The 20,631-nt window shown below is 41.0% G+C and overlaps 1 pseudogene; it reads right to left on the minus strand.

Moving 5' to 3' along the window:
- Window positions 1-1,958: 1,958 nt before the first annotated feature.
- On the minus strand, window positions 1,959-20,346 carry LOC143271764 (crooked neck-like protein 1 pseudogene; annotated as a pseudogene).
- Window positions 20,347-20,631: the final 285 nt, after the last annotated feature.

A 20,631-nucleotide genomic window follows, 5' to 3' on the forward strand; every position in this document is an offset into this window, starting at 1 on the left:
TGGTCCATTTGAGTCAGAGTCTCAGAGGAGTCACTGAAGCCCTCTACAGTGATGGAGGCTGCACTCACTTGCTGGATTCAGTGTCCTGCCATCTGGTCCATAGATGGTGATTCAGTGACCCCTAAGGAACCTAGTCCATCCTCTGCTAATATCCAGGGTTAAGACCAGCCCAGGTGACACAATAAACATTTCTTTATATTCTCTAGATTAAAACTATTCAATATTTGTTTGGGTGAGATATGGAAATAAAAGCAATGTTGACATTTGGATTTGAGATGAGTATGATAGACTTGTAAGGTGAAGCCAACCGGATCAGGTACTCCAGGCCAGCTGGGACAAAATTGGGAGGTCCAGGCAAGTTTGGGCTATAGTGAGAATGGTGTCAAAGGGCAGGACAGCAGCTTCTAGAATGAGAGAATTCCAGCTAGAGAATCTTGGATCAGTGCTGCGCCTATCTGGATGAGGGCTTCCAGGTGTGTGGAACTGCTTCTGAGGCATGCAGCAATGGCTAAAGGAACCTTTCCCTCTTCCCACAGGCATGGGAAGAAAGTCCAATCTGTATCTCAGGGTGAAGGATGCTAAGGAGTAAAAGTGAGCTTTGTGGCTGTCTCTCTGAGGAAGTGGAAGTTCTCCTTTGTTTTGTTTCTCTCTCTCTCTCTCTCTCTCTCTCTCTCTCTCTCTCCTCTCTCTCTCTCTGTGTATGTGTGTGTGTGTGTGTGTGTGTGTGTGTGTGTGTGTGTGTGTGTGTGTGTTTGATGTGATACCCTTTATGTAGACTAGAATGACCTCCACCATAGGACGTCTAAGTACTATCCCTCCTGGGTGCTGGAATTAATGGTGTGCACTACCACACCTGGCACAAGAGCTCCTGCCAAGCACATCAGAAGCCCTTGATGCTGTCCTTAGCACCATGGAATGGTACCCAAAGAAAGGATGGAAAGAAAGATCCCAAAATGGAAGCCAAGCTGGCATCTGAAGTACTGAATGAAAATAGTCTGAATGCTGGGAGTACTTCTGTCATCTCAGACAGTGTGAGAACTACAGGAGCTGACTCAGGGAACATGCATCAGAATGTCTGGGTGGAGCTAGACTTAGGATAGCACCAACACTCCTCAGCTAGGAGGATCTAGAATTCAACCTTAGCCTGGGCTCCATGGTCAAAGCTACAATCAAAAGTCAAAAAAGAAGGAAACAAACTCAGTGTCTGGGCAATCCATAGAAGCCAAAGGAGTGAGCATATACTACACAGGCCATGGTATTAATAAGATAAAATTTATTTTTTAAATACAAAAATAATAATACAGCATTTTAAACGTAAACAGTCAGTAACATTTTGAACACTCATGGCAGTGTACAGTCACAACTCTCTATTTCTAGAATACCATCATCTTCCCGAAAAGGGATCTTCCTATAAGCAGTCATTCCATCTACCCTCTCTCCCCAGGCCTGATAACCATAATCCACTCTCTGGATCTGCCTGTTCTTGACAGTTATTGTACATGGAACCACATGGAATCTTTTGCTTTCTAAATGTTATCAAGGTTTATTCATGTCCCAGTTTGTATCATCACTTAATTTTTATGTCTAAACATTGTCTCATTGTAGGAAAATGTCATGGCTTATAAATTATCCATCATACACTGAATGGCATCTGAGTACATAGGCTATATAAAACTCATTTCCTTATAGGGTAGGAGCAGAAGGAGTGAACACTAGAATCTATGGTGCTTTTTTTTTAATATATAGAAAAATTCCTTTGCTTGCAATTTTTCATCCACATTTACTCCAAGAGAGTTTTTTTAAAGTAATTAGAAAGGTAGCTATCAATGATAACTCCTTACTTAGTAAATATATAAAAACATTCAGAAATCAATGTTCTAAACTATTAATTTCTATTAAAAAAATTCTAACGTTTAAAAAGATAAGGATTCACTCTCACCAATGTCCTTATCTGGATCCTATCGGGCAGCTTCTTTTTCTTGTTGCCGTTTCTTCCAAAGCTTGGCCATTGCCAGAATCTTCAGGTTAGGCTGGTTGGCAGCATCCTCTGGAAAGATGTAACCATGGTATTCTTCCCAGCCGGCATCAGATCCATCTTGGGCCTGGACCTTTCTCCTCTTCTTGACCTTTTCTGGCATGAGTTTGTTTACTCTTTCCTTGTCTGATACTGTTCCAAATTCATCTACAAACCCTCGCCAGGATTCCAGCAACATAAGTCTCTCTTCTTTCTCTTCTCGGTTTCTCATGGTTTTGTTCGCCTCTTGATAAATCTGTCTGCATTTAGTCACACCTGCTTCTTTCCCTGAGGATAACTCAAACTGAGCCAAACTGATCCATACCTTGACTTCCTGTGTTCACTGAAGCAGTTGTCAGTAAAAGTTTCATGCTCTTTCAGTTTCTTCCTGCTCAATCTCAAAATGGATATAGGATGTCCAAAGGACCCCTGGCATGTCTAAGCTTGGCTGGCTGATGGCTAATTCATAGATGGCCTGGGCTCTATCGATATCACCAAGGATTGTCTCTAATTCTCAAACTTAATCCATGAGGTACAACTTTCAGGTCCAAATTCCAAGAACTTCTCATAAAGCTTGTGGCATCTGTCAAATTCTTGAAGCTGTAGTTCCAGTTCTATATAGCCTTTGAATAACTTGTTCTTTGGGCATTTGCCTATGGAAGTCCCCAATGCTCTTCTGGTCAGTGGCAGATTTTTTGTGTCGTATTTCAAACTGTGCATAATATAACCACATTTTGGCAAAGGTGAACTTTTTGTGAGGAATTAGTGCCAAAGAGGCTTGATAGACCTGCCTTGTCCTCTCAGGATCCTTGGCTTCAAGCTCTACGTAGAATGCATAGTTGATCCAGAGATAGATGTAGCACTTCCGATGCCTCTTCTCCTGGATGGGCGGCACGTTGGCAATGGCCCTCTCATAGACTTCCCGCACTGTGTCGGCCTCCGCCTCACTTTCCTCCAAGCGCAAGTAATCAAACCAGGCATCGTAATTGTACGGATTAGCCTTCACTTCTTCTTCATATTGGCATCTCCGTTTGCTCACGATGATATCTTCAACAGCCTTCTGGTCACCATACTTCTTCTCAAAGACGATATAGTTTTTCAAGAGTTCTTGCACCCCTTGTTTTGAAATTCTACCCAGGGCATATTTGTGGATAACTCGTACCCTTTCCAATTCTTTCTGGTTTTCCTCGAATTTGGCAAAGGCCGCATACAGGTGTGCGTCCATATGCTCCTCTCCAAAGAACTCCACTGCTCTCTCGTAGACTTGCCGCGCATGGGCAAAAGAAGCATGCTTCTCTTCGAATCGGGCATACTTGACCCAGTTCTTCACAGCAGGGTGCACGAGCACAAAGTGTTCCTAAAGGGTACGGGCCTGCTCCACCTCTTTGTGTCTCAGCTCGAAGCTGATGTAGGAGTGCCAGGCCTGCTCCTCAGGCCGCCATTCCATCCAGCGCTCAAACACTTGACGGGCACCGGCGACATTGCCCAACATCTCCTCCATGGATGTGTACCTGTGCCAGAACTCACTGACTCGGGCCAGAGTTGTTAGGGCTCGCTCCCAGATATTTCGGGCATGGTTCACCTGGCGGTTCTTCATTTCCATTTCTCTATACTTCAGCCAGAGTGGAATACTCCCATAGTCTACATCCAAGGCACGCTCGTATATGGACTGAGCCCTTGGGATTTCCTTGAGACTTTCTTCCCACTGGGCATATTTGATCCAGTTATTAATCACAGTCCTGTTTTTTCTTATGTTATCTTCAAACGTCTTCCTCTTCCGAAGTTTGTAATCATTGAGCTCCTCTTCATCTGTGATCTTCTGCTGAGGCGGGGGTGGAAGGAGCTCGAGTTCTCTCTCTTTAGCCTCTCTTAAGAGCTGCTCTGCAGTTAGCTGTACCTCAGCTGGCACTTTGTTTTTCACCTTGGCCACTTTGGGAATCCGCTGTTTCCTGGCAGCTGTAGAGGTCACTATGTCTGCAGTAACCCCGACAAACACACACACACACACACACACACACACACACACACACACACACACACACACACACACCAGGACCTTAGAAATGGGCTTCAAAAACCAGCCCACACCGGAAAGTTGGCCCACAACAAACTAGATCCCCTAACACAGGCCCACGCCTTTAATCCCAGCACGTGGAAGGCAGAGGTAGGAGGAGCTCTAAGTTGGAGACCAGCCTGGTGAATAGTAACAGGTTATAATAGCCTCATAGGAGCCAGAGAAGTCACTGTCCAGGAGCTTAGAGTCACACCTGGCCCTGTAAATAAATTTCTAAACGGTCTTATTAATTAATAATTATAGAGCCAAATATAGGGATGAGAGCCTTAGAGATCAGGGAAATATGGGGAGCCACCAGCTATCTTATCTGACCTGCTCTGCACCTTCCAAAATGCCCTGACTTCCTGTCTACCTAGTTTTTTGTTGCCTAGGTTTTGATTGCCTTGCTCTTCTGCCTTCTCATTGGCCCAGCTACCTCACTTCCTGGTCACTGCCTGTCTGCACAGAACTCCAGGTCTCTGGTTGGTACTGGGATTAAAGGCCTGTCTCACTACACTTGGACATTCCCTAGTGTTTCCTTGAACACACAGAGACTCTGCCTGTCATGTGATCGGATTAAGGGCGTGTGCTACCACTGCTTGACTTCTGTGTCTACGTAAAAATGGCTGGCCTTTTTTCCCTTGATCTTCAGGCATGTCTTATTTATTAACATACAAATAAAATATCACCACATTTCAGCACAAATAAAGTATCAACACATTTCCCCTGTTTTGTCTAATGACAATAAAAAATAATTTAAAAAAGTTAAAACTAGTATAAGGAAAACTATATACAATAAATACAATAACTATATACTTGGGAGGTTGAGGCAGTATCTTGGACCCTCATTAGGTCAGAGTAGCTGGAGAGATAAGATATCACTGGTGGTTGTTCCTTTGCTTCTTTGATCTTCCACATTATAACCCCATACTTGACCCCTGGGTTTTATTGATAAGTTCTGAGCTATGGAAGGCTACTGTGGGTAGTAGGATGGGATGGATGAAATCCTCCCTGGATTTATTGCAGCTTGAGACTGTTCCTCACAGAGATCCCGTAGCATGAGTAGCTGTACCCTTTTGCCCATTGCATATAATAATGTTCTGTGTTTTGGAGTTCCTGGTGTGGCTCCTTCACAGCACACTGACCACTCATCCCCAGCATTTCTCTACCTGTGTCTGTGTTTTTTTATTTCCCATCACACTAAGCTAGTCACTCTCAAGGTTGTACAGGACATGAAATCCTAAAGAAAGGTCTCAGCATTGGGACTCAGAGCACATGGCTTCACAAGGTGCTCAATGCTTTAGAAACCAAGAGATATGAAAGTGAGATCTACTCAGGTGGCAATATAAGAACTTGGTATCACAATATTTTTTTCTTTCATCACGTTTCTTGTTCTTAGAACTAGAAACAGGAAGTCCTACACTTGATATGTCATAGTTATTATGTGTAGGTTGCCCTAAACCATGACCAATTATGAAGGAATATCCATCAAGGATACTACACACACAAGTAATAGTGGAACTCTATTGGCTATAGACAGCACTTTCCATAGCTCAAATCAAACTAGAGGGAATTCATGAAAGCTGGATCAATGGCTGTGGAGCCTACATGGGACTGGACTAGGCCCTTTGCATGATGAGACAGTTGTATAGATTGATCTGCTTGGGAGGCCCCCTGGCGGTAGGATCAGAATCCATCTGTGGTGCGTGAGTGGGCATTGTGGAGTCCACTACCTATGATGGGACACCTCATGAAGCCTTGAGGCAGGGGGAAAAGCTTGGACTTGCCTCTACTGAATGTGCCTCCACATGGGAGTCCTTGCCTTCTTGTGGGAGGGAGTAGGGAGTGGATTGGGAGGGGGAGCTCAGAGGGGGGAGGAAGAGGGAAGATGGGGAACTTTGATTGGTGTGCAAAATGAATGAAAAAATTCTTAATAAAAAGATAATAATAGGGGAAAAAAGCAGTTTGTGTTTTGCAGTTCATGGTGGTACATGACTTTAACCCCAACCATGTGCGTTTGAGGCAGGCCAAACTCTGAGTTCACACCTAGCTGGGTCTACATGGTAAGATCCAGATGTCCAGGGCTGCAAAAAGAGAGAACCTGTCTCAAAACAAACATATACCCAAAACAACAACAACAATAAAAAAAATCCCCGTGTTTTCAGTTCATATACTATATTCCCTTCAGTCTAGAGGAAGATCTTAACGTGTTTGAGGCTGCCTGTATATGATATTTTTCAGTGTCTAGATGAAAAGAGTTTCTTTTGGGGTAGACAAAAAGCTGAGATTTGCCTGAAAGACAGGAGCCCATTATACTGAATTTTATTTGTTCATTAATTTCCTAGCTGTTTATGGACTCCATTTTTATTTCAATTCCTAAAGAAGAGTCTTTCTCTGTAGCTTTGGAGATCTGACACTCCAGTTCCCAACAGTCCTCCTTCTTAAGCATTCCTGTGAGTCAACACACCTGGCTGAGTTTTATTCACTTGTGACCGACATGGTTCTGTGTGGTGGTATTCTAATTGTACTGAAATGTGATTTTGAATGTATGTTAATAAATAAAGTTGCCCAGGGGTCAAAGCTATTAGAGTCATAGCAAGAGTGTGGCGGTGGTGGCACATGCCTTTAATCCCAGCACTTGGTAGAAGAACTAGGTAGATCTCTGTGTGTTCAGGGATACAGCCAGCATTGGAGACATAGGCCTTTAAGACCTGGGGGGCTGTACATACAGGCAGTGATGAGGCAGTCATGTGTTTGGGTTTACAACCAATGAGAAGGCAGAACAAAAAGACTATGAAAAGACATGCACACAGGAAGTATCTCTCTTTTGGGAAGCTAGGAGCATGCAGGAGGAAGGGTAAGATTTTAGCTCTGAGCTCTGACTTCTTGGCTTTCTCTTTTACATTGGTTCTGTGTTTCTTATTTAATAAGACGGTTGGTTACATCTACATCTGGCGCCCAACGTGACAAGAATCCATTAAAAACCACTTGGCTTGGCGGCAGGTGCGGTTCCCCGCAAGGGTGGTTGGCTCCCTAGCCTAGGCGGTTGGCTCCCTAGTCCGAGCAGCTGGCTCCCTAGCCTGGGACCATGTCTGCTTGGTCTCAGGCCGGACTAACCTTGAGCTGTTTGCTTAAAGCCGGTGCTACAAACATCTCAGGCCTGCCCTGCCAAATAGGGCCCCTGCCTGTGAAACCAATGCATGTGGTGGGAGCTTAAAGAAGCCAGAGCCAAGCCTTGATTCAGCTCAAGAGGGAACACGTGGCTGGATTTAAGCTTTAGCTGGCTACGCTTTCTTGCTCTCTCTCTCTCTCTCTCTCTCTCTCTCTCTCTCTCTCTCTCTCTCTCTGGATTCACACCTCGGACACTAGGTGGCTGTTTTGAAATTTCCTTGGATTTCTACTGTTCTACGCAGATTTGGTAAGTCATAACATATCAGATTTTTTTTTTTTTTTGGTTTTTTGAGACAGGGTTTCTCTGTGTATCTTTGTACCGTTCCTGGAGCTCACTTGGTAGCCCAGGCTGGCCTCGAACTCACAGAGATCCGCCTGGCTCTGCCTCCCGAGTGCTGGGATTAAAGGCGTGTGCCACCAACACCCGGCAACATATCAGATATTTTAAAGGAAACTATTTAAAAGAGAATTTTTTTCCATATTTAAAAAAAAATGGGTTTTATGTGTACATTGGAAGAAAATTGGGTTTTGTTTGAAATTTTAGGCAGTCTGACAAGGGAACAACTATATGAGAAGATTAGTATTTTTGGAATTATGGAGTTTATCACTATGCTTATCCCCATTTTAATATTTAAAAAGATAGTCAATTTAAGTGCCAGGATGACAGCTTTAGGAAAACTTGTTAAACTTGTAAAAATTCAGACAGAAGAAATTAACAGTGAAGTTGTTTCAAGTTTGGATCATAAGGTTACAGAAAGAAAGCCTGTTTTCACACAGTCACCCTTAATTTATCCTGTAACTGTATAGCAGTTGCCTGATGAAATGACTACGCAAAATATTTGGGTTCCAATTGAAGTGTTGAATTTAAAAAGTTTTAAAGAGGCAATAGTATCTTATGGCATGCATTCCCCATATATAAAGCAAATGTTAAACTCTTGGTCCACATATAATAGAATTGTACCACAGGACTGGTGGGAGCTGGCAAAAGCTGTTCTTGAACCCAGCCAGAGGCTTCAGTTTTTAACTTGGTTCAAGGATGAAGCTAAAAACATAGAAAAACAATGGAGGTATAAAGAAATACAAGTTTTCCAGGATCAGCTTATTGGAGAAGGCCAATATGCTTCAGTACAAACACAAAGTTTATATGATGTCCAAACCCTAATTTTATGTTGAACAGCAGCCTTGAATGCATGGGACAGAGTTGAGGAACCAGAAAAAAAAAAACTGAGTCATTTAGAAAGGTTATGCAAGGCCCAAAAGAATCTTTCACAGATTTTTTACAAAGACTAGCTTCAGCAGTAGAGAAAATGGTCTCGGATTCAGAAGCTAGTAAGATAATAATTGAGTCTTTGGCCTTCGAGAATGTGAATGCAGCATGCAAAAGAATAATCAGGCCGTTAAAGGCAAGATCTGCACCTTTGGAAGATTGGATTAGAGACATGGTTAATGTTGAGGCTCATGAGCATGATGACATGTGGGTAGGAGAAGCAATTTCAAAATGTTTGAGGAATGTTAGATGTTTTGGATGTGGAAAGCAAGAACATTTGAAAAGGGACTGTAGACAGGTCATTCATAGAAACAATATTTCTTCAAGGAACAATGGCAACAGAATGCCCCTTCCTTCTGGAGTATGCAGAAGGTGTGGTAAGGGAAAACACTGGACCAACGAATGTAGATCAAAAAAGGACAGACAGGGTAATCCTTTGCCTCAGTCTTTGGGAAACTCCCATGTGGGAGCCCCTTCTGGGGTTCCTCATGGCTTTACCCAGCAGGTACGAATAGAGGATGATCAGGACCATGGGCCTGAGTGCAGGTTTCTGAGATGGTCTGCACTTGGCTGTGCTGGGGGAGCAGGTCTTTTGCTCCACCCCTTGGTGTCTCTATAAAAACCCTGGACCAGAGACAGTCCGGGCCCATTGGAATAGGTTCCAGGCCCTCTCGAGGCTATCCTTTATTTTCTATCTGTTTATCTCCACAAGATTCTCCACTATAAATCCTTCTATCTAATATTTCCTGCTGATTGCACTCAAGAAAACTCTGGGAAGCTGTGGGGGTGGTGGGTAAACGCCCCACACTCCCAGAGGGGCCTCATGCAGGCCCCCATAGAAAATCCAGTTCAAACCTTTCCTGCAGCCATAGAGGACACCCCTGCTCAGAGCAATTAAATAACCAAATGCCTATTGGAATAAATCATGCTGGTCAGGATGATGAAACAGAGAAAATAGAAAATTCAGGAGAAAACATAATGAAAATTTTTTGGCAAACTTCTATTAATGAACAAAGACCAAAATTAACGATAAAAATAAATGGTGTTTTGTTGTCTGGTCTGGTAGACACAGGTGCGGACGTTACCATAATTGCACCAGAATTTTGGCATCCAACTTGGCCTCTTCAGGAGGTAAACGTTCAACTGTTAGGAATAGGGACATTATCTCAGGTGAAGCAGAGTGCAATATGGCTCAAATGTATAGGTCCAGAAGGACAGAGAGGAAAATTAAAACCATATGTGGCTAACATAGCTATGAACCTGTGGGGTCGAGACTTATTGCAACAATGGAATACTCAGATTAACATCCCTCTAATCTCAGAAACAAATTATAAACTAGCACATGTTTCTGAGAGAAATATTAGAAGATATTGTTCGAATGAGTGGTCACCAGCCATCCATATTATACAAGGACAGGGCACAACAACTGATGATCTTCCAAAGACACCAACAGCTCTGCCTTTAAAATGGTTAACAGACAAGCCTGTATGGGTCCAGCAATGGCCTTTAACAACAGAGAAACTCCAAGCTTTAGAAGAGCTGGTAGAAGAACAGTTAAATGCTCAGCATATTGAAGAATCAACCAGCCCTTGGAATTCTCCTGTATTTGTTATTAAAAAGAAATCTGGTAAATGGAGAATGGTAACAGACCTTAGAGCAATTAACAAAGTAATTCAGCCAAAAGGCTCTCTACAACCTGGGATTCCTTTGCCTACTCTGTTACCAAAAGGATGGCCTCTCATAGTTATTGATTTAAAAGACTGTTTATTTTCAATACCCTTACAAGAAAAAGACAGAGAAAGATTTGCTTTCACAGTGCCTACTTATAATAATTCTCAACCGGTTAAAAGATTTCAATGGATGGTTGCTGTGGAATGTTCTGTATGTCCTGTGGGAGCCCTTCTTGGGTTCTTTGTGGCGTTACCCAGCAGGTCCGCATAGAGGATGATTAGGACCATGGGCCTGAGTGCAGGTGTCTGAGATGGTCTGCACTTGGCTGTGCTGGGGGATGGTCTGTATGTCAAGTTGTTCTGATTGATCAATAAATAAAACCTGATCGGCTGTGGCTAGGCAGGAAGGATAGGCGGGACTAACAGAGAGGAGAAATAAAAGAACAGGAAGGCAGAAGGACTGACTGCCAGATGCTGCCAGCACAAGAAGCATGTGAAGATGCTGGTAAGCCACGAGCCACGTGGCAAGGTATAGATTTCTAGAAATGGGTTACTTTAAGATATAAGAAAAGTTAGCAAGAAGCCTGCCACGGCCATACAGTTTGTATGCAATATAAGTCTCTGTGTTTGCTTGGTTGGGTCTGAGCGGCTGTGGGACTGGCGGGTGACAAGGATTTGTCCTGACTGTGGGCAAGGCAGGAAGACTCTGGCTACAGAGGGTCCTCCCACAGGGAATGTTGAATAGCCCAACTCTGTGCCAATATTTTGTACAACAGCCATTGGAAGTGATAATGTAAAAAAATTCCTAAATCCATAATTTATCATTATATGGATGATATTTTACTAGCTGACTCAAATGCAGATACTTTAGAAAGAATGTTTGAAGAAGTAAAGAAAATTTTGCCTTGCTGGGGATTACAAATTTCTCCTGAAAAGATACAAAGAGGAGATTCTATTAATTATTTAGGATTTAAAATAGAGCTACGAAAAATTAGACCCCAAAAGGTGCAAATTAGGAGAGATAGACTACAGACTCTTAATGACTTTCAAAGATTATTTGGAGATATTTCTCATCTACAAACTATTGTTGGGGTAAAAAATGATGAACTAATTTGTTCAAAACCTTAGAAGGTGACAAGGACTTAAATAGTCCAAGAGAATTATCACCTGAAGCTGAGAAAAAATTGGCCTTGGTAGAAAAGAAAATACATGAAGGGCACATGGATCGTATTGATCCAAAGCTGGATTGCATTTTGGTTATTTTACATTCTAGGCTTTCTCCTACTGGAATATTAATGCAGAGGGAAGATATTACATTGGAATGGATATTTTTACCAAATAAACCAAATAAAAAATTAAAAACTATGGGGACAAAATCTCTGACTTGATTTGGAAAGGAAAATTGAGACTTAGTCAATTAGCAGGAATAGACCCAGCAGAAATTGTCGTACCTTTAACCATAACATTGAAAAATTATGGACAGAAAGTGAACCTTGGCAAAGAGCTTACAGTAATTTTTTGGGAGAAATTAACAGCAAATATCCCAAAAGCAATAGAATTGATCTTATAAAGAGAGCTGATTGGATCTTGCCTCAAATTGTACAGGAAAAACCCATATCTGGAGTTCATACCTTTTATACAGATGCCAACAAACAAGGAAAGGCAGGTTACAAATCAGAAAATTTAAGTAAAGTGGTTCAAAGTCCTTATAATTCAGTTCAAAAATCAGAATTGTATGCTATTCTGTTGGTATTAATGGATTTTTCAGAACCTCTCAACATAGTAACTGACTCTCAGTATGCTGAAAGAGTGGTATTATATATTGAGACTGCAGAATTTATCCCTGATGCTTCAGAATTAAATTCACTATTTATTCAATTACAAGATACAATCAGGCATAAGAGTCATCCTTTATATATAACTCACATTCGATCCCATACTGGTCTGCCAGGCCCTCTAGCACAAGGCAATGATGAGATTGATAAATTATTGATAGGAAATGTGCTGGAGGCCTCAGAATTTCATAAAAACATCATGTCAATAGTAAAGGTTTAAAAAAGGATTTTTCCATAACCTGGCAACAAGCCAAGGAAATAGTAAAGAAATGTCCTACTTGTTCCTTCTACAATCAAATGCCATTACCAGCAGGATGTAACCCAAAGGGTACTCAGAAGAATGAAATCTGGCAGATGGACGTGTTTCACTTTGCAGAATTTGGAAAATTGAAATATGTACACCACACCATCGATTCTTATTCAGGATTTCAATGGGCAACTGCTTTGAGTTCTGAAAAAGCTGATTCTGTAATCACTCATTTGCTAGAAGTTATGGCCATCATGGGTATACCTGCACAAATCAAAACTGACAATGCTCCATCATATGTCTCTGTTAAAATGAAACAGTTTTTTGCTTATTACAATATAAAGCGTATTAGAGGTATACCACATCATCCTCCAGGTCAAGCAGTTATAGAAAGATCAAACAGAACTCTAAAGGATATGCTAAATAAACAGAAAGGGGTAGCAAAACCCCCCAGAAATGGACTGCATAATGCTCTATTAAATTTGAATTTTCTTAATGCCAATGAGAAAGGAACAACAGCTGCAGAGAGACATTGGATAATAGAAAAAACTACAGAATTAAATCAACCTATATACTTTAAGGATGTGCTAACCTCTGAATGGAAACCAGGGTATGTATTATGTTGGAGACGAGGTTTTGCTTTTGTTTCTACAGGAGAATATAAGCTGTGAGTACCATCAAAATTGATAAAGGTTCAATTTGAACAAGTGAGACCTCTTAATTAGAGGAGGTGATAGTTCATCAACCAGCATGAACATCCAATTTAAACTAACTTGTACCAGTAACACATGCCTTTTCATTTAATCAGATAATAACTTGCCAAAAAGGAACATCCCCAAAATTAGTCTTGGGGAAAGGTTTTTGTTTTTGTCTTTTAGGAGAATGAAGTTTAAGGAATCTGAAGAACACTGGACAAATGAGACAACTGAAGAAAAGGGACAAATCATCTATCCCAGGAAACAGAGTGAAACGGCATATGGGTATATGTTATCTAAAAAAATTTATGTCTTCCTAAATGTTTGTTTCTGCTTTTCTCTAAAGATTTAACACTATTGGTCTTCTAATAGTCCCAGTTCAATTAAAATTTAAAGCTGACTTTGGAGTTGGAGAATGGCTCTCTCCTTCTTTAAACTCAAGCATGTTGTTAAAAGGAAAATGCAAACTCCCTGTATCATGCCAGAATAAAAGAGCCATCTTCTGCTATGGGACAGGACAAAAGCCAAATTAATTAAAGGACTATTCTATTACTAATCTCAACTCTTTGATTCTATTCTGATTCTTTAAACTTTTCTTAAAGTATGAATTTTATATCAAAATTTACAAGATTAACATATATATATACATATATATACATTTTAAACTTTGTTAAGATATGAATGGTCATATAGAGTACTAACTAATTCTAGAAAAAAAGGCTTCAATTAGCTGCATATATATGTCTTTGTGTTCGAGTCTTTTATCAGTTTTCTGCAGGAAATCATGGCCAGGCCTAACATCAACTGAAGTCTCCAGAAAGAAGATGGGGTCCCACAACAACAACAATTCCACGTGGACAATAATAATATCACTAAGCTGACAAACATCATCTACAGATCAGCTTTGAACTACAAGGTGCTCAGAGCAATTTTGAGATGACTAGCTGAGATGATCCAGTCTCAAAGACTACTTGAATAAGGACTTGAGATAAACCCTGAACTTTGGGATTATACACAGCATGGATAATGAAGGATATAGTTACCTTTCCTAGAATTTGACAATTAACCTAAAATTTTTCTTTCAGAATAAAGAAAACTTCGCCCGTACCCAGCAGAAAGCAATTTTAAGAATACGACACCCACATTCCTAAAGAGGTGGTGTGGGGTGGGTGGTTTTTTGGTCTTTTTAATGGGTTTTGGGTCTGGGATAATTTTCATTGTTTAGGGGGGTTGGTTACAAGTTGTTGTCAAGGGTTAGGAAAAAGGCTAAGCAAAAGAGATTAGATTTAAGGTTCTTGTTTAAAAAAAGAAAAGAAAAAAACAATTACTAGTTTTAAATAGTCTACATTGGATTGGATTATTTTATATTGTATACAAATTTGAAATTGATATTGTTATAAAATGCTATATGTATATTTCCAATTGTATTTATACCATTCATTTAACAATGTAATGCAATTTTCTGATCCTTGAATGTTATTATTACCAACTATTAGGATATAAAGAAATGAAAGTTAGTAGTTAGACATTACAATAGAACTTGTATTAGATATTAGATATGTTTTAAAAATTGAGCAGATATATTTTAGATAGACAGGTCATCTTCAAACCCTTCAGAGATCTATAGAATATGGCATTTAAAATGTTTTAATAACTTAGAAATTTTTCTTTTTTGAGACATGTCAGATCCTGGCAGTACCAATCTACTTCAGAGATAATATGGGCATTGAAGAAACTGCATATGGAGTCAACTTTCATTGTGGCAAAAGTTAGCCACTGGACAACAAAGTATCCTCGAATCAACAGGACAAAATGGACATACAGGACACGAGACAAAGGACTACTGATTCTTTCCAAAACAAGTGTGGTTATGGCTTTATCAAAAGGCATCTTCTGAGGCCAGGACAATATGGCCCCATCCTTGAAGTGGCCTTCGCAATCTGGAAAAGGTACAGTGCCCTTTTCTTCGAAGGCACCTGAACAGGCAGTGGGCCGATGGCTTCTGTTGTGCAATGGAACAGCAGCTGAAGGCTCATGCCTCTCAATAGTAGACTGGCATTTAATAGAGGGATGTGGAGAAGAAGGGGATGCTGAGATGAAGCCATATATACACAGCCAAGAAGAATGGACAGCTGAATTAAAAAACTGTCAACTATTTCCAGAATTTAAAATCCTGAATCATGACAGGACACTAGTGGAATTCAGGTGTTTCTTGTACATGGACTGCTCTCACCCAATGTGAGGTTGAACTGTTGACCTTGTGTACGTCCTACTTCACAAATGAGTCTGTCAGATACGCTAAGCCTATAGGCTGAAGATGATGCCCCAGCACTGTGGAGAAACCTCAGGTGACTGTCCAGGCAGCTGGCTCTTTCTGTCTACTCACAAATTTTTTGGATGTTGCATGCATGCACTTCCTGTTTTTATTTTTGTTAGCTAATATTATTTCCTTCTTGGATCTCTGAGGGAATTGAATATTAGTTAGTTATAGTTGAAGATTAGTTAGTTATAGTTGAAGATTAGTTAGTTATAGTTGAAGATTAGTTAGTTATAGTTGAAGATTAGTTAGTTATAGTTGAAGATTAATTAGGATAGAAAGTGAATTAGATACATTTTGGATTTACCAAAATAGGATAGATAATGGAATTATTTTCTCTGATTTGTCAAATACAAATGGACTAGACATTGTTTAGGTATTTATTACTTATATATATTGTATATAGTTATTGTACTTTTTTATATAGTTGTTCTTATGTTAGTTATAACCTTTTGCTTTTTTTTCTTTTTATTAAAATTGAATAGGGGAAATGTGGTGGTATTCTAATTGTACTAAAATGTGATTTTGATTGTATGTTAATAAATAAAGTTGCCCGGGGGTCAGAGCTAATAGAGCCATAGCAAGAGTGTGGCTGTGGTGGCACATGCCTTTAATCCCAGCACTTGGTAGAAGAGCTAGGTAGATCTCTGTGTGTTCAGGGATACAGCCAGCATTGGAGACATAGGCCTTTAAGACCTGGGGGGCTGTACAGGCAGGCAGTGATGAGGCAGTCATGTGTTTGGGTTTACAACCAATGAGAAGGCAGAACAAAAAGACTATGAAAAGACATACACACAGGAAGTAGCTCTCTTTCAGGAAGCTAGGAGCATGCTGGAGGAATGCTAATATTTTAGCTCTGAGCTCTGACCTCTCGGCTTTCTCTTTTACATTGGTTCTGTGTTTCTTATTTAATAAAATGGTTGGTTACATCTACAGTTCTGAGTGTTGGTCAGATTGGCAGTACTATCTTTCTGGCAAGAGACATGCACACAAAACCTCCTAAACATATCCTCGGAAAACTTTGTGACAAACATTGTCAAAACTGTGCGATCTTTTCTAGAATATATAACTGAGTATTCTCTCATACTTCAGCTATGTTAGCTAATTCAGAAGGCTGTGGCATAAAATGGCTTGCATCTGCTGCTGTTAGGCAATGGTTCTGATGATATAGCCAATTGGAAATGTGTTTTCCTAGCATCACAAACCCTAGGCTCTCTCTTCAGCATTGTGTGCACTAGACAAGCTGGAATAAGCCTGTCATTCAGAACTAAGGTCATCTTTGGCTGTCTAACAAAATAGAAGCCAGCATGGCTATATAAAGACCAATTCTCAGAACAGTTTTAAATCTGTGTCATGGAAGGAGATGGTGCCCTTAGCTTTCTGACAGAAGAGGGTGTTTCTGTAAAGGCCAGTTCAGTACAGTGAGGAGAAACAAAAAGTCACCAATAATGGGAGCTGAACCAGTCATGGTAGAACACATCATTAATCCCAGCATCTTGGATGCAAAAGCAAGGTGATCTACATAAAATGTTTCAGAAAAGGGCTGGGGAGATGGCTCAGAAGCTAAGAGCACTAGCTTCTTTTCTAGAGGTCCTGAGTTCAATACCCAGAAACCACCACATGGTGGCTCACAACTATCTATAATGAGTTCTGGTGTCCTCCTCAGGTGTACAAGCATACATTCAGGCATAATAGTGTACACTTAATAAATAAATAATTAAAATTTTTTTTTTTCAGAAAGGCTAGAACTACATGATGACCCAGGGTCAGAGTGGAGTTTGAACAAGATGCTGTTTCCCACTTTTTACAGCAGGAGACAAAAATGGGATTGTGACTTCTTCTAGGCAAAGAAACAAATAATTAGTCAATGACTTTGAACCCCTTTAATTTCAGTACTCTAAGAAAGAAGGGGGCTGATTTCTTTGTGCAGGGCCCACCAGCTCTACATGGTGACTTCTAGGCCTTTCATGTCTGCACAATGAGACTATGACTTCATCAACATTTGTGAGCTGGATGGTGGCTCAGGCTGTGTTGTAAACTAACCTCATCTGAAATACCCTCCACTTGCTGAGGTAGCCAAGGCTTCATGTCCTTGCCTATCCCTCCTCCTCCTGCCCCCTCCCTGTTTGCATGCAATACCATGATGGCTGTAAATTTTAATTTGGTTTTCTTCTTTTTTTTTCTTTCTTTTTTTGGTTGTTTGTTTGGGTGGTTGGTTTTTTTGAGACAGAGTTTCCTCTGAGTAGTTTTGGTGCCTGTCTTGGATCTCACACTGTACATCAGACTGGCCTTAAACTCACATATATCCACCTGACTTGGCCTCGGGAGTACTCAGATTAAAGGCATGTGCCACCATTGCTCATCCTTGTTATAAAAATTATAAAGCCATGAAACTGGGCAAGGTGGTGGTTGTTTATGCCTTTAATCCCAGCATTTTGGAGGCAGAGGAAGGTGGATCTCTGTGAGTTAAAGGCCTGCCTGGTCTACAGACTAAATTCCAGGACAGGCTCCAAAGCTACACAGAGAATCACTGCCTTGAAACAAATAATAAGCAAAAACAAACAAACAAAAAAGCCATGAAACTACCTGAGAGCATCTGGAAAGAGGGTGGGCTCCACAGGCTGTCCTGCACTACTGCAGATCAGGTCTCTGAAAAACAGAGACGGTTAAGTGGAAGTAAACTCAAAGATGTCCAAGATGTCTCAGTAACTCACACCAGTAGTTTCAGCCATTGGGAACCTAAAAAAGGAGAAATAGTCTTTCGTGTGAGTGAGAGACCATGCTGAGCTATGTAGCAAGAGCCCACCACAAAAAAACAAAAACAAAAAATGAGAAAACCTTGTGTGGTACAGGCTTGTAAGCCCACTATCCCATTGTGGAAGGCAAGCGGATAAAAAAGTCTTTGGCCAAGCAGGGCTAAATATTGACTTCCAGGCCAGCCTCAGAAAAGGAAATTACATAAATAAATGAGGCAAGTAGCTGATTAATAACTTAAAATGACCTGGACACAAACCTGAGTGGCCACCATTCTTTGAGGAGTGGGATGACTCCAGAGATCATACATGGCCATCCTTGTACCCTAGCCCATTCAAAAATTCTGAGATGCACCTCATCTGCTGGATTGATGGTCTCCCATGCAAGAAGCCTGGCTAATAACTCAGAAATCCACAAATAGGACACAAAGATGCACATCTGCAATCCCCTGACTCTTGAGAGTATGACAGAGGAGCAGAGACTCAAGGTCATTCTAGCTTCCTAGCTGGGCTTCCTGACAACCTGCCCCCAAAACTGCAGAAAGTGTGAAAGAAAGTACAAATGCATCTCTGTTGACTTAGAAGCCAAATATTCTGGCAGGTATATCCACTCTAGAATGTTTTTATTGTGTTTTATATTTCTAGTTTAAATTTTTCAAATTTTGATGCTTAGCAGCAGTTAGAATTGAGTGGGATGATGGGAATCCTAGCCAGGTAAATGCTTGAAGGGGCTTGTCATGCTGAAGGGAGTGGAATGGAGGCTTTGAGAACTACACATGAGGAGTAATGCTACAGACTGCAGGATTCCATGGCTCTCTGTCAAGCTGTTCTCCGACACCGGGCAACAGCTCTCAGTGTTGTCCATTCCTTGGGACAGGGTTTTATCGTGGAGCAGGCTAGACTCAACCTCGCAGCTATCCTCCTGTTCCTGCATGCTGCTATAACAACTGTGAGCACACTAGAGAAAGACTCTATCAACTGAGCTGAATCACCAGTACTCTCCTCACAAGAGCAATGCACTCACACCATCCTCCTGCCTCAGTCTTCTGTGTAGCTGTTCTAGCAATTGACTGCCACAGCATCCAGCTCAACCCCTGATGAGCTTCATGAAGACCTGGACAAAGGTTCTTTAACAATGAATGACATCCTCAGCTCTATGGTTCAGGTCAATCATGAGACAGTCCTGTAAATGATGGGCCAAATCACTTCAGAACTGTGTTGTTCACACAAGAATAAATCTCAGGTGTGGCAGCTCACACTATAACAAAAGGCAGATGGAGACAGGAGGATTGCTGAGCATTGGAGCTCAGCCTAGGCCACAGGAGTTGCAACTAACCTTAGCTACACTTTGAAACCCCGATCAAAACATTTAAAACATAAATACATAGATCAGCAATTTATGACTCAGTGTTTGTGGTTGGATCAATAAATGAGTTTTGTTGTTGATGATGTTCCTGCTCTTGGTTTCCTTTTTCTAGACAGGGTGTTGAAGACAAATTTCTAAACAGTCTTATTAAATAAGAAACACAGAGCCAAATACAGGGGTGCAAGCCATAGAGATCAGAGCAATGGCCGCCAACTCACCTTAGCTCACCACTTCACCATAGCTGCCCAAGGGAGCCTCTTCCTATCTAACTTTAGCCTTTATTGCCTTCCTGTTCTGCCTTCTGATTGTCTCTAAGCCCAGCCACATCACTTCCTCATCACTGCCTGTATATACAGACCTCCAGGTCTCTACAGTTGGTACTGCGATTTAAGGCGTGTGTCACCAAGCTTGGCTGTGTCCTTGAACACACAGAGACTCTCCCTGCCATGTGATAGGATTAAGGGCGTGTGCTACCACCACCTGACTTCTGTTTATGGCTCGCTATGACCTCTGATCTCAAGGCAAACTTTATTTATTAACATAAGAATAAAAAATCACATTTCAGCACAAATAAAATATCATCACAGGGTATCTCTTGATATTTGCCTGTCTCTCTTTCCTAATGCTAGGATTAAAAGCATGGGCCACCATAACATGGTTTCAGTGACCATCAGCCTTGCTTAAGTGTTTTCCTGGATTTAGAGTTGATCCTATACCATGTAAATCCCAAAAGCATTAAGTGGGTGGAGATTCAGTTATTGATTCAGACTGCAGACTTAGGATGGGAGGGTATGGCCACAAAGGGGTGGGGTCAGTGGAAACCTATATAAAATGTTAGAGCAGCCAGAGAAATGCTCAGTCTTGGATCCTGGAGTCACATCCTGTTCTTGCCTGGGTTTGGAGGCCTCTCACCAGTGTCCAGATCAAGTAAGTCCTTCAGCTCCACAGGAAACCCCATCTCCTGCAGCTTAGTCTAGGCTTGTCCTTATTTCAAATATAGTCATTGTATTATTTCATCGTGCTGGGGGTGTGTGGGGGTTAGTGGTTGTTTGTTTTTTGTTTGTTTGCTGTTGTTGATTTTGTTTTGTTTTTTTTTTAAGATAAATTCAAACAGATTCATCTACCTCAGCCCCCTAAGGTCAGGATAATCAGAATATGACAGTGTGCTCTTGTTTATATACAATGATTAATTTGGTCATTTATGGTTTCTATGTTTATTGGTTCAGAGTCTCACTAAGAATAT

This window comes from Peromyscus maniculatus, chromosome 2 (assembly GCF_049852395.1).
Source record: "Peromyscus maniculatus bairdii isolate BWxNUB_F1_BW_parent chromosome 2, HU_Pman_BW_mat_3.1, whole genome shotgun sequence".
In the NCBI taxonomy this organism is placed as follows: Eukaryota; Metazoa; Chordata; class Mammalia; order Rodentia; family Cricetidae; genus Peromyscus; species Peromyscus maniculatus.